At 42.1% G+C, this 15938-nt stretch overlaps 1 protein-coding gene across 1 annotated transcript in view; it reads right to left on the reverse strand.

The window, feature by feature from the left end:
- Positions 1–15938, reverse strand: part of LOC116389854 (protein O-mannosyl-transferase TMTC2-like) — a 47089-nt gene that overhangs the window by 29977 nt on the left and 1174 nt on the right.

Below are 15938 nucleotides of genomic sequence, written 5' to 3' on the forward strand. Positions count from 1 at the left end.
GTGCACGGCAACACAGATGATTAAGAGTCTGTGAGGAGAGAAGTCCTCCGTACTGAAGGGACAACAAATCCATATCGCAGCAGCACCGAGGTAAAATGTGTTGAGGTGGAGCAACTAAAGAGCGCCATGATTACAGAGCTGCCACCTCTTATAAACAAGTGAAATCTGCCGGGATCACCGTGAATTTACATCCATTTTGTTCCGAAATGGTAAAGAGTCACAGAAGACTTCTCAGACACAGAGTTAGAGGGCCATAGAACTGCAACATCCCCATTTCGATTCCAGTAGGGAACCCTTTCATGTTTCCTTTACTGTCACTGCTGCAAAAATAATAGACAACAAATCAAGTCAATTTACATTCTCTAGTTTCAGCTTCTCTAACATGAGGATTTGCTGGTTTTCTGTGTTTTATATTATTGCGAACAGAATGTTTTTAGATTTTTTTTACTGTTGGTCAGACAAAAGAAGACGACTGTCGACTTCCCTCTGGGCTTCAGAAAAAAATGTTTTCTCAAGTTTTCTAGACCCAAAAAGATAATACAGACAAATACAACAAAAAATTGAAGTAATTTAAAACCAGTAGACTCCCTGTTCTTCCTAGTTCATCCCTGCTAATCTGTAAACAAATATAAATTATTCTTCCAATGTTCCTGATTAAGCCAGGAACAAATGCTTGTTACAAATCGATTGTAGACGGCACGTTTTTCGAACTTCTCAAAACAATTTGCATTGGAAGAGGAGTCTCTCATCGCATCCATTACCAATTATTGATTTCATCATCGTCATTGTCGATTCTGTCTTCCCAGCACGAGCAGGGAGATGATGGGGCAGTGTATTAAAGATGGATGGAGAGAGTGTATGTGTGGGTGGGTTGCAGGGTCCAGATCACCTCTGTGTTAATCCAAACCTAACAGGATTAGAAAGCGATCATGGAGATTCTGAGATTTACACGAGGGTCAGGGGTCAAAGAGTAATCTCATTTCAAAGGTTGTGTGTATGTGCACTCCAGGCGCTTATAGATTGACCACGATATGTAATCTATACGAAGCGGTGTTCTAAATCCATGTGGTGCTGGAGTTGGAAGGAAAACACAGGGTCGTGGCTTTGTTCCCGGCGAACGCCACAGCTGGTTGAGGATAAAAAAAATCCCATAAATTTCCACTCAATGGTCACTGCAGCGGGGAGCGTATTGTACTGCACCACATGAGGCAAGTGAACACGTGGGGATCTATCCTCGAAGTATCTACCCATCCATCATGGTCGCAAGGTGGAACGATCATGCGTAAAAAGCCGTTACGCCCGCCGGCTGGGCCTGAGCAGTTCATTCATTGGCTGATAATCAGCTTATATAATCCTGCCAGTACGTGGCCACAGCATGATGGCAGGGGTGATGAAGATGAAAGAGTAAGATGAGCTCTGGCTTTCTGATTTCATGTCTTCATCAATATTCCTCCGACCTTTTAATCGAGATACCGTTCCTGTTTAAATGTTCTTCTCCTCACTAAATGGTTACGCTGCAGAGATGTTAATCAAATATTTCCTTTTTTTTAGCAGCTCTTTGTTTCTGTTTAGTTTGTATATCTGTAGGCTGAAAGGGTCAGGAAGTGAGCATTTAGGGTGTGTTCAAACACCATACGTCACCGACACCACTAGCAGAACAATACCCCCCCCCTTCCCCACCGTGAGTGGCACCGCAGCTTTCCCACGCCATACTGGCACGAATATGGAAGGAGAGGAAAAATGCATCAATGTCCAGATAGCATTCATAAAACTCTGTCATACTGCCAGTGGCCTAGTTGTGAAAGATTTATCCTCAACCATGCAGAGTTTCTTCCTTTTTGCCGGTACCTAAGACGAAATTTGACAGATTTTATGCACTGCTCAGATGGAATTATTAGTTTCTTTCCGTCACTTGACATGTGTGAACAGTGATAAACTGCTGCTGGATAGTGTTCAACATAGCTGGGCACTGAAAAAAAGGACGAATCTGGCAAGATTTTCATCTCTTTCATATAAATATATGCATTACTGAAAATAAACCTGAGACACAGAGGATGCAACTCACTTTGTATTCAAGGCAGTAACCTACATTTAATCTCTCCTGCTCAGTTCACTGGATCTATCTTTTCATTGATTAAAAATAGCCCATCCTGCAGCTCCCAGCATTTTTTTTCCCAAGGGTGCAGAATAACCAGCCAGAAATTCGTTGGAATGAAAGGCCAGTTAAATGACTTATTTTAACTCTCCATGCAGAAAGTGTATTGAAAGCACAGCCAACTACACAAAGCAGTCTATTTTAAATGTTGTATTCCTTTCTTTCTAAAACGGCAAAGCTTAATATTTGCAGTTATTTTCTTTTTTGTTCACAGATCGGTAAAATACAATGTTTCTACTCGATAACAGACTGAGGATAATTCCGAACAAGTTTCACTCACATCAATATTTTTCCAAATAAGTAATATAAGTATTCATGAATTTAAAGCAAAAGAACACAGTTAGTTTCTCCTCATCACTGAAGTCATCATCAAGCTGAGCCCAACAATCAACTGATACCTGATATGAAGATAAAGTCTCTTCTACATCCTCAGTCTGTCCGAGCAGCCAATCAGGAGAAACGATTTCTTCCGGCGGCTTCAAAGAGGCTGAAACAGTCTGAGCTAAGCGTCAGGAAGTTGTCTGTCTCTCTTCTGTCAAGCCAAGCACTCGCTTTCATGTCCACTGTGAAGCCGGTTTCCTGATTAGAAGAACAACTAACTCCAAATATAGGCCAGAGTCAACTCATTGTACTTAATCTGAATAGAATAGACCATTACTTGAAACATATATAAATCATATTAATGTCCTTTTTTATGCTTTATAAGTGAGTATCAAACATTGTCTCACCCACCATCTCTGTTTTCAGGATATTAGTTTGAAAAGCATCGGCTGGGAGCCAGTTGGAAGCCATGGTGACGCACAGTGCTGAATTTGTAATGATTGTTGACCCACATGTCTGAACTTCCCTATCTCATGACTGCTATAAATAGATAGATATTGTAGATCTAGAAATTAGGCATGGTTCAACTTCTGAGCACTCAAAATTGGAAATGATTGCCAGAATGGCCGCCGTGTTTTTTCCAGTTTTAAAATCTGAAGCAGGAAACCCAAGGACAGCACAGACAGTTGTGCATGTTCATCATTTCAGGTCCAAACTTCTAGCGATTCAAAGTTACGAAACCCAATCAGCGAGAGTGCAACTCCTTCATCTATTCTTCAGCAGATTGATCCCAGAGTCTTTATCTCCATCTAAGTGAGTGATTGATTGCTTCCCCATTAGCTGGTTGCACAAAATAGAGGCGATCTAACAACAATGCCACCGCTGCCAGCTCAGCGAAAAAAAAGGAGGCAGCGTCCCCTGAGTGATGGTGTCAATAAAAGGCAGTGATGAATCCTCCGCCAGGGGAAAGCAGGGGGAAGGCTATGGGAAATCAATGGCAAATAAAACTAATGCTCTCTCCACAGGGCATAAATACATCAGATGCAGTGAAAGGAAAGACCGGGTTGGGAATCGAGGGGTCAAAACTCGGGCCTCAAAAAAGCCACGCAAATTAATCAAGTATTTACATGATGAACATGAAAACGTAATGCACAAATGCAGATGCACAAGAAGTCTTTGTAAAAGCAGACCTGACACTAGAGTATTTGTACCATTTTAAAAAAAAAAAAAAAAAAAAAAAAAAAAAAAAAGCAATTTGTGTGAATGTAATTTAATTGAAAAACACTTGAGAGGGAGGTCTGGGGAGTGTAAAGCTCACTTCAGTTCAAAAGCAAATTACAGGTTCACACCTCCGTGAACACCCCGAAGACCACCAGGAGAGTCTTTGGAAAAAAGGGTTCTAATACAGTTTTGTTCCTCCCTTACACATTAAAATAGGAGCTCTTAATGTGAAATTCAGACGTATTTTAAAAAACGCCTCACCCAATAAATGTGCCATATGCCTACAGTGTGGTACTGTGCCCAACAGCATTCACAGTGAGAAGCACATTTAAATGAGCCAATATCCAGGAGCACTGGATGCTGAGTTTTTTAAAGGTTTTGTAAATTCCTTGGCTCCCCGAACACATCCAGCTCTTATCAGTGAAACAGTGGCCAGCTTTAACACCCTCCATCCATCCCAACGGAGAGCTCCAACCAGAAAACAACCTCCAGCGTGTTACAAGGAAACAAATGAGCAGCCAATCAGTCTGTCCAAATTCCGCATCCAGTATGGTCCCGACAGTTGTTTACACTGTCTGACTGTGGACGGGTAATTAGGGTGGCCTCCCTGAGTCGCCTGCATCGACAGTGATAAATGTGACGCCTGATTAAAAACGGTTCTCTGACTGCGCCAAACAATACATAAATCACAGGCTGACGATATGATTTAAAATGCCAGACAGATGTCGCTGCTGCAGATACAGCATTGTTCCATCTGCGAGAATTTATGCAAATGTAGCTATTTTGCTGGTATCTTAATTTGCTGTTTTACACTATAAACTATAAAATGCAGAAATGCTCAACAGGGCTGTGACTTTCCGTGCAAAACTCCAACAAACATTTGAATGAGGGGAAAATTAAGATATTCATTCTGCAATTAACTGTTTGATTCCTCTCTTAATAAGGGACACTCAATAGTTTAGAATAAATGGAATCGGTGATATGTTTGGCATTTACAAAATGGGATTGTTAAAATAAATACATTGAGCATGCCGGAATTCTTGAATACTATACAACCTCTTACATGGCTGTGTCAGAAATCTCTCCCTTGTTCATTCACTACTCTCTACATAATGGACACTCAATAGTGAGCAGTACATTTCTGAGACTTACGTCACATCATTTTGATGAGGTGTCGAGCAAGTGCTATGAAAAGTTACAACTGGAGTTGTAATTGTAATGGTCTGTATGAAATGTCGTGGATAACTTTTTTTGTTCCAGAAAAGAGTTTTCGAGGGCACAATACTGCATATTTCTCACACACAGAAATCCTACACTTGTATAAATAGATGACAGAAATTTATAGTAGGAGATAGGGAGTTATTCAGCCACAGCCATAGATTAAGATCAGGCTACATGCATTTGAATTTATTCAAACTGTTGCTTCTAATTCATTAAAATGAGTCATCTTCCTGTCAAAGTATTCTCCAGAGGTCACTATTACACCTCCAGTGGCATGACTACTTTACTATCACCAGCATGTGATCATGTATGTATTCCAGCACCAGGTACAACTCCTATTCCCCTTTTCCCTTACCTCCTTAATGCATCTTACCTTCTGCTTCTTCAATCAATTCCACTGGCCTAGTTCCAGCAAAGCTGCAGGTGTTGGCACAGTGACCTATAAAACCGTGCACCTCCAGCCACCTACGCTCAACATTATGGAAGCCCCACTCCCTCACTTGGATTAAAATGGGGGACTTGGAACACCGAGGACTAATACGTTGACTGGCATTGATTTTTTTTCTCCACAGGGAATAGATGCATGTTGATGGGTCCTTAAGAGTCACGGCTCAGAAAAGGCCGCCACTTTTCACCTTACTCCAGCTGTATAATTTGCATGAACACATATTCCAATTTACTCACACACTCGCAGAGCACCAGGTGTGGACACGCTGCATCAACAATACCCACCAGTACCCTAACCCAGAGGGTTGCGGGCACGCTATTTACTGGAATCAACAGCATGGCAGACTTTGGCAATGTCTAGCTGGGTCTACTGTCCGTTGCCAAGGAAAGAGGTTCCTTTTCTCCATTCTGAACAAAAAAAGGCTGAAGGCTAATCAAATGTTGATATGAAGAGTCCATATTTCACGTCTGTTCCTTGGAGACCAAACTTCTGTTTAAAGTTCTGCGTTCCTTTGAGAAACCGGATCAGTTTTGATCTGCGGCGGAGATTATAACGAGGACGACTTTAATTGCTGATGACAAATCACGGAGCCAGTGGAGAATCTGAGTGTTGCGGCGCTGCCAAGGAGGGAGCAGCTGGAGAAACAATGCAGCATTCTGTTTCTGCTCAAAAGCCTTCTGTCTCTGATAAGAAAGAAAAAACTTTAATCCTCCACCAGAATTGGTTTATAATCTGATCACATTTTTTTTTCTTTTTTAAATGCGGCAATTTTGAGAATGTAGAGGATTTGTGTATTTATGTTGTATGTAAAGAATGGGTATGAGTGCCGAAAACAGTGTCACACTCGGGAGCAGCGAGGCTTCTTTGTGCTTTAACACTTTTTCAGTGGTCAGATTCACATGCAGCGTTTGTAATGGCCAAGTACACTGCACTAACAGGCCGTACAGCACTGTATCCAATCCGGAATAGGCCCTCCTTTCTTCTGCCGTGACCAGTTGTCACATTCCAGCATTAGCCAGAGAGAAACTGTAGCTATAGAGGGGTACCGCAGGGGCCAACCCAAACCAAATCTGTCTTCTTTTCAAGGATCTGTGCTAATTATCTCAGATCTTTTCACATTCTGATCTGTGATCTGTTGAACACGGCTGGTACAACGAAACCATTTGCCTGAACTCGACTCTCACATTGGAACCAATGAAGTCAAACCCCATCCATTTGACCCTGAACTTAGGACAAAGGAAAAGTTGGCTAAAGTGTTTCGAAGGTACTTTAAGTCGAGTCACGTTTCCACTCGGCTCTGAAACATGTTAGCAACACAATAATTCTACCAATGGTCCAAAGGCAAGTATGAATTATGAGACAAACAGATTCCAGTGCAATAACTAAATATGTCAGATGCAATTCCCTGTAGGAGGTATAATATATTCCAAGTTTGTCAGACTGTCAGCAGGGGTTCCAAAATATATGGCCATGTTTAAAATGCTGCAGGAAACTCCATTATGAAACCATAAAACGCATCATGTAACATCATAAAAGTACCATATTCCCCTCTGAGATGGACTGGAGGGACAAGTAGACATGATGTCATCCTACGACGTCATGACATTTGTATTGCAGGGATTGTAGCCAAGCCTTTTGTTATTCATATAATTCACAGCTATGCAGTGATGAAAGGAACACTTCCACAACATTTCCACAGTTTACAAAGTACTGACATGAGGCTATGCTTAAAGAAGAAAGTTAGCTTAGCTTAGCATTGACTGGAAACAGTGGAACATGGCTAGCCTGGCTCTGTCTGAAGGTTACAACTCAGATATACTGTATCATGTGTGTTTCGGATGTGCAGGTAGATTGTGTTACTTTTAGCAGCTTCTCTCTGTTTCCAGTCTTTGTGCTAAGCTACGTTAGCCAGCTACTTGTGGTGGCTTCAAAAATGAGCGTACGGTCGTGAGAGTGGTGTCAATCTACTCATCTAATTCTCAGGAAGAAACAGAATAAGAGTATTTCCGAAAATGTCAAACTTTTGCTATAACTGTAAAACAAGAACAGATGAGGCCGTCTCTCAAGTAAATCAAAGATAGCATCCATTTCCATGTCTTTGTGAGTAAGGGACCAGGATAGGCCATTCCACTTTACAGACAGACATCTATCCTGTCAGCAACAGGGATGTCACATGGTTTGTTTCTTGTGCTGATAACGATAACAGTGAGTAGATGCTGCTGGTCAATGCAGTAAAAAAACAGGGAGGCCACAGAGTGTAGATTAAATTGCTGTTGTCAGCCGCCTTGGTAATGGATTGACTGGATGTGGTATCCCGGTAATGAGCGAGCCTTGGGGGGAAAGTGTCTGTGTGGATTTCTTTGATGAAATGCACCCAGCGAGGTGGATGAGCCGGTGACCTTTAATCTATCTGCTCGCCATGTCTACAGAGTAGAGATACCAATCTACAATAGGACAGTGCCTTCGGATGTTACCTTAGGATACTGAACTTCTTTAAGATGGGGGTCAACCAATCAAAGTATTGACAGTCCAAGCTCTCTGTTGCGTGTTCCTAATCAAAATGAAAGTAAAAATGCACCACAGAGCTCATATAAACCGGCCACGTTCTTATCAAAAGCAAAGCATGCATAATTCAGTGACCTTCAGTAGAGTCCACCAGATTAAAAGATGAAAATGATAAATTGAAAGGGTGAATTCTGGAGTGATGTGGTAGCCAAAACACATCAAAAATAAATTCTCATGTCAGCTCATCTTGAAACCATTAGAAACATACAGCCTGTCCCAGAGCCATTGATCTATGAATATCAGAGTGATGGGGGAAAACAAATTACATTCAGTGGAACGATAAATACGGTGACTGGTTTATCTCGGGCTGACTGAGGCAGGAAAACAGTCATTATCAAATGTAGATTTCTCCCATTTATCAAGGCTGACTTCCACTGTGGGTTGCTTACAGTCAGGACCGTCATGTTTACTTAAACAGCAATTTACCTTATCTCCAGAAAGCCCAGAGTACCTGAAAAACCAGCTACTGAGACCAACTGTGCAGAAATAAGGAGTTCAATTCCCCTCCGTGAGATGTGTGAGCAGACTATTGATCGATGTTTAAATGGGAAGGCCAACAGAATGGGAAGATTGGCTTAAATGTATCCTGTCCCTGCCTAGATAATGAAGGAGGATACTTAACTTGAAGGATGCCGTGCTTTATGGTTCTAAACACAGAATGATTGGCTTGCGACAGAGCCAAACCTGAGTGGAGTGGTGTGTTTCCATCGGGATGGGAATGGTGTACCACAAAATCAAAAGCTGTGGCCATATGGTGAAGCAGGAAGCTTCAATTCCCACTGTGAACAGCTTAGCATCAAGCCATGCTGATTTCCTGTTTTCGAACAAACCATTATTTCAGCCACAGTCACCAATTCCTTCTATTTCCAACTATCTATAATCACTTTCATCTCCTTTAATATACAACTTGTATCATTGCTTTTCTAAATAGCCCTCTATTGTGCCACAATAAGAGAACCTCTTAACAGCAGAGCTGCATTGAGACCTCCACACTTCCTCTGTCTTTCTGAGACATGTTATACGTGTAGATAAAGGAAAATGCTATCCTAAATTTTGAGATAACTTACACCATACCCATCTAAAATCCCTCACGTGACCTCCTACAGGTTTCTATTTTGGCAAATGTCTTTAGAAAGTCTCTGTTGTCATGCTACAAAGACATCGAAAGGCAAACAAATACCAACTGTAGGACACTTGGGCGACAGAGCTCAATACCAAACACTATAACTGTGCCCTTGAGTAAAGGAAGCAGGGCTGTTATCTGATCTCTCCTGCATCTTAAATCCCTCAAGCCCTCACACCAACTCTCTTCCTCCCCCCCTCTCAGGTTTTTTATGAGGTGAGAAGCACAAGCCAATTTTCCCCCACACACCGTTGGCCCTGTTCTGGCCCAGGAAGCCTTATGCATATTAGTATATTTTATAAGAGTTAGCTGGAGTACCCGTGCGTGGAAATGGATAGAGCATGTGCAGTGCTCAGCTAGGGTTCAGTGCCAAGGTTGCCAAGCTAATGAATCTCTATTAGTTTTGTGAAGCTACTCGTACTTACGTATATTATAATCAATGCAAAGCACAGTGGTCAGTATACCATGCTGAGACTAATGGGAGTTTCATCATAGCTTGCATGGTACGATATCTACATCATAAGTATTGGTCAAACAAAATGTGTTGTTTCTTAATTTATATTGGGTATCTACATTGGAGTGTTCATTTGAAAAACTCTGAGTATGGTAAGCCTCAGCCAGGTTAAAGAACTGTTTTTTGCCAAGAGTTAGATGTTAAGATGGATATCACTGACATATCTGTAAGGTACAAAATAAAACGGAGAAACAACTAGCTTAGCTTATTTTGGAATGGGACAAAATGTTTCAATTTAGTTGCAATAAACTAAAATGACATTTGGTTTTGACAGTCATCAGTTATAAGTCATTGCGTGTCGAGCTGAGCTTACTGAACTCAGTCTCTCATACTACAACTACACTACTATACCAACCTTTTGTTGGTGAAAACCAAAAAGTAGTCCACCCAATTAAATCAAAACCAACCCAACTGGGCAGAAAAACACCCAATCTGGCAGCACTGGCTCCGTCACCCTGATCATTGACACCATTAACTACTGACAGCCTCACCATCACCAGGGAAAGAAAAACACAAACCGCTCCACATGGACAAACAGACCTCTTCAGATTCTGAGGAACTGGCTGATGAAAGGTCGACCTCACTTCCAGAGTGCTTTTCACAGTCAGAGCTGATACTATAGCTGTAGTGAAATATGAGCGCATCGTCAAGTGCTGCGGAAAAACCCACCTTTGATTTTCTCTTCTGACAGCTGTTCTAGGCTACAGACAAAAAAAACCTCCACAGTCACTGAAAGATGATACTCAAGGGCTATTGATTACAAAAGGTAGCAAGGCTAACTGCTTGCGATTTCGTGCGATCCCCAGCTTGGGTTTGGTTTTGAATTACGCCACAACTGCTCTAAGTTGCTTTAGAAGTCCAGCTTGTAGTTTAAGAGAGAAAGTGGACGATAACCCTCTGAGTGTAATCTAACGCCACTGAAAGAAGCTTTGCTTACAAAGTTAGTTTAGTGCACTGAGTTGAAATTCAAGCCCATGCTGCTGAGCAGTTATGAAGCCTCTCAATTAGCATGCGGTTGGCCAGATAAGAAACTTGTAAGATTGTGTTTTCACCCCTTTATCTATGCTTTGTGGTTGTCACACTCCCAAATGTAGCATGACAAATCTACGGCTTTGACATATATCTTGCAGGGTGCTCGCCCTGTTGTCCATGGATACCAGTGTTTTGGGATCCAAATATGGTGTGTATACAGGGAGGGTCCTGGAGCTGAGGTTTGGTGGTCGTGTCTTGGCAGACAGTAAGGTTGACTGCGGCCTGCGAAGCATACGGGGCAGCCAAGGGTTAGCAGCAGCCTCCACCAGCATCGTGCAACCTAAAAATAAATCCCTTCTCCAAATCTGAGTAGTGGTTCAAGAGGCAAGGGTGGTCTCAAGTATTACAATTATTAAAACTGGCTATACAAAACAATTAAACTAATGTTAATAGCAATTAAGAAACTACTCAATTACTCAGTGTAACCTTGGCCAGCAGCTACTTCAAACTCTGGCCCTTAGCAGGCTAGTACCGGGATGAGCAGACTGTTTCAAAAATGTAAGTAGTTTATTTTGACAATACCTTTTCATGAATGTTTCTGATAAAAACAAATCTGCCTTATGTGTGCCTCAATACCATTTTATTACGAAAGACAAGCCCTTCAGTTTGCCAGAAGAATGTTTTCCTGCCCCTTTAAGGATTGTAAAAGCTGGAGCACATCCCAGCGCAAGAAGATAGGCTTTGCTATTTCATCTTCTTACCTTCAGCACATGTCCTGCCATTTCTTTGCTTTAACGTTGAACCGGACACCATTATAAACCCGAAGAGAAATTATAATTCACCCCATTCAACATAACTGGGTTCGATCTGTCAATTGTGGCTTTAAAGTAGTTTCAGAGCAACAACATCTGCAGAGTTGACCACTAAGTGCTTCCGTGACATAAATCTGCTTGTAATCAGAAAGAGACTCTTTGCTCCCGCCTTCCTATTGTTTGAGTAACAGTTTGATCCCTTCTACACCAATTCTCAGGAGGCTACAGACTCATGGTCAATGAGAAAAAACATGTTAATGCTGAAATGCATCGGGATTTCTTTTTTTTACCACCAAACCACACTTTTCATGAGGTTTGCCTGTTTCTCCTCGAAAACACATACTTCTTTATGTGAGCAAATCTGGTTAAAAGCCTCAAAACCATCTCAAATGACCCTTCACAAACACTTATTTCATCAGTTTTACTCACTATATTGTTCATTTAGATTCTCTCCTCCTCTTTAGGCGGTGTTACTTCTCTAAAACGCTGACAGTGAAAATTCCCCCTGACAGTAACAAGCTTTTTCACCTCAACCGCATTACTTCCTGCACACTGTCAACGAAAGGGATTTGGCCCGCTCAGTTCATTAGCCTACTGCTTCCCTCAATATTTATCTGCTCCGAGCACACTCTGTAACTTAAACAGCCTCAACACAAACTAGGGCACGTGTTTTAGATAATTATTCCACTAGAGGCATAAAGATTTCTGGCAACATTAACGACAGCGAGTGGGCCGAAACCCCATCACAGCGAACCTTGGGAGCGCCAACCCATAAGAGATAACAATTACGAGCAGTTATGGAAAACAGAAATGATTCAGGTCCTTTCGATGGAACATAATCAAAGGCCTGCAGGAAACGCACCAACTGTTTGATGAGCCAACAAAGATAAATTTGCAACCCTATTATGACACATAGGCTTAGGTCTAGAATATGTGATTTAGAGAAACATGACTGTATCAATATATTTTAAAGGGACGGTACATCCCGAGATCAAAAACACATATTTTGCTCATTCCTGTAGTGCTATTTATCAATCTAGATTGTTTTGTTGTGAGTTGCCTAGTGGATATTGAGTAATTAGGAAGTGACTTTTTCAATGATCAATATTACAACACTATTCACAGTACAATACATCTAATAGTAGCCTACAATAAAGCTAAAGTAGCCAGCAGCCAGTAGAAAAGACACAACAGAAACACTGTAATGAAAACTGAATTTACTGCTTCTCTTATCTCAGTTGACTCAAGCACATGGACATTCCTGACACAACAATGCTTATTAACTGAGCACCCGTCCACATATGGTGCTACATATGAATTCATACATGGGACAAATGGCAGTTGAAGGACAAAAAAGAAGGAAGGAGTTCTTCTCATGTTTTTGTTTTATGCTCTTTGGAACGTTTCACCGAGATATTTTTCATATTTAAAGGTGATCCAGGGGGTTAAAACAATGTGTGCGCCATTAACATACGTATAGGCAAATCATTAGCACTTCAACTCAAAGCAATATGGTTTGAAAGTAAGATGAAAGGGCACTTCTTAAAGACAATCCCATATTGATGCATTTATCGGTTAACCTCAGAAACCAGAATAGAAAAGTAACAGATGTTGCAACCGACCAACTCCGAGATCGTCTGTCTTCTTTGTGGCGCTTCTGTCAAGACCCTACTCTGCGTCACCTCCGTGTGATTCGTGTGGCATATTTACTTGTTTAAAACCCTGCGTGGGACGAGCGTTTTCTCTTTTAACGGTGAGGGTGTTTCATATAGAGAATGGAACCGAAATTCTAACGGGGAATGTGCCAGTCAGGGAAATCCAAACTCCTTGGAACCCGGCTCCTTGGCCAGAGATTATTTTGCTCTTTGAAAAACAAAAAGGTTTTCTCTTTAATCCCCCGAGGGACCGCGATGCATTTCTTACAGAGAGGGACTGTGACGTGTTTGGGGTCACAGACCTTTTGGGATACGACTCTGAATGCTGAAAGCCACTTAGGATGCATTTCATTTCACAATGTTATCTCTTGTCCTTGCTTCACTCTCGCTGTCTACGGAATAATACCCAAGTCTTCCTGGTAAAGACATCCATTACTGGGTCGATTTGTCAAAAAGGTGTTGTTAAAAAAAACGTATCGTTGAAATGTTGGCATCGTGCGGAGCCTCGTTTGTTAACCTGTCAAAAGCCCCGATGATGAGTAGTCAAAGGAGATCCCAGAGGTTACGGTAAATATATTTTCCAATCTTAAGTCCACAACTTTTAAGCAATCAATCTAACAAGGCAGGAGATACACAGCATCAGTGTGAATAGCTTGCTTAAAACAAATCCTAAAGATGAGAAACTGTAAACCAGCAGATCATGTCTTGGTTATTTCCTAAATCAAAAATGTGCCTGGCTCAAGTCCTCTCCCAGCTCCCGTAAAACTTAGCTATTTCACACGCAGAGGCTTTTCATTGGGAATACTAGGAGTGCTCGGCTGCGCCCAGGAAAAACAATTGCCGTGATTGAAAAAGCAGAGCCAGGCCAGAACATCCCCACAAGTCTAGAACTATCTGCTCCGCCATCTCGTCTACAACGTTGAGAACAGCATGTGACATTTGACAATGATTTGATTACAGGGTGAAAGGTCAGATAAGACTGTCTCAGCTCGTAACAAGGCAGCTTAAAAAGACAAACGTAGAGGGATAAATTTGTCTACAACAGAGACAATCTTTTTAGACATCTCCGGGTCAGAATTTTAAGTGCAACGCTCCTCTACCTCAATCTCTCTCTCGCCTTAACCTTTCGCTCATAACTCTCCTCTAATCCCTGAGGGAAGCGACCGGGAGCGTGCGACACCTGACCCCGAGACAGGACGGCGTTTGATGAACGACCAGGGAAGGTCAGACCTCTGATTGGTATTCAACCTCCTCCATCTAAGATCGCTGAACCAAAACGCCAGAGTGTGTCCCCGAGAGCGTAAATTACCACGGTGACTTTGATAGATGCACAGCATTGGCAGATACCGAACTCTCACTGAGGGGATGGGAGTGCGGGAGCGTAGGCTGAAGCAGCGGGCAGGGCAGGGGCCGCGGGGGCGATCTGTCACCAGAGGGGCTTTTTGACAACCTGGCGGTGTCACGGTCCCATGTACAGACAAGGCTGATGGATGAAGAAACCTCCCGCCGGGCACCTTACAGGGATACTTGGAGAGGTGCGACGGCATTCTCAGCTCATTTCTACCACCACCCCATGTCTCTCCACTACGGTCTCCTCGTCCTTCACCTCCACACACACTCTGTCTTATAACACACACAGGGGTCACCGATGGTGCTGAAAAGTAAAGAGGGGGGATCTTTGACCTTTCAGGGGTGTCTGGAGATGCTTACCAGACAGCAACCACTGACGGAGCTTTGGACGAATAAGGGAGGCACCCTGTGCGCTGTTCGTTATTTTAATCCAGAGAGAAATCTGCCACATACCTTGCATATCAGTAGTTCATCCTGTGATTTAACGCTTGATAAGGGAATACTAATTAATGTGAGTTTGGACAGAACCGTTACAGGAGCCAAAACCCCTCATGCCCATAAACAGTGTTTCAGAGTCGATGAAAGGGGGACCAGCTGTGGTGCTGAACTTTTACATGAAGGGCGATTACTCGCAAGCACAGATGTATGGCAAGCGCACTCGCCGAGCAAAAAAATGTAACAGCATATTTCTCTTTTTTTGTGGCTTGGAAAACGGTTCAGTAATAATTCACAGAGTAGTCTCTATCAGTGGGTCGTTCTTTTTTGGCTCAGTGACACCTCATCACAGGTTAACCCTGGACATAAATCAAATCTATAATGAACATTATTTTGTGTAAGAAACGATAGGTTGTAGGACAGGAAAAAAAAATTGCAATATTGTAATGATTGATTAATCACATGCACTGATTTTCTCTGTTTTATATCATCGTAAACTGAATGGATTTGGACTGTTGGTCGGACAAAAACACATGTCAATTTAGACACAAATGGATGGGCCTTTTTATTTTTTTCTGAAATATTATAGATTAGCAGTTTAGTTGAGGATAAAAATAATTGTATGTTTTTGTCTTTTATCATCTTGTGAACCTCCTCAGATTTATCTCGGGAGTCTTTAGAGGCTCTCGACATCCAGGTTTGGAACCACTGGTCTATATGAACGTTACTGATGTATGTTCACATGCATAGATATGACTAACTAAACTGTATTATGTATAAGTGAAAGTTTCTCATAATAATCACCCTTTCCTTTACCTCTACATCACTCTCCAGGCAGCACAGGTTTTCCCAGAATGCCCCTCCACAGCACGATAGTGTTGACATGTTTATTCAGCTGTTTGCGAAAAATGAAACTCCCGGTTCAAATTAGCTGCAATTCCCCGGGGAGCCGGTGCGTAGTTACAACCAGCACCAGCGCTCCATCAACACAAAGAAGAGCATCTGAAGCGCTTCAGTGTGAGCAGCAGGCGATGGGACCGAGTTCTGCTGCCAGTCCACAAAGTGTTGAACTTTTTTGCTGTAGTTATGTGGACACGTGCAGTTTATTGCACTTTAGTGCACTTTATAAAGCATATATATATATAT

Source organism: Anarrhichthys ocellatus, unplaced genomic scaffold (assembly GCF_004355925.1).
Source record: "Anarrhichthys ocellatus isolate YVR2014 unplaced genomic scaffold, GSC_Weel_1.0 scaffold21, whole genome shotgun sequence".
NCBI classification, from domain to species: domain Eukaryota; kingdom Metazoa; phylum Chordata; class Actinopteri; order Perciformes; family Anarhichadidae; genus Anarrhichthys; species Anarrhichthys ocellatus.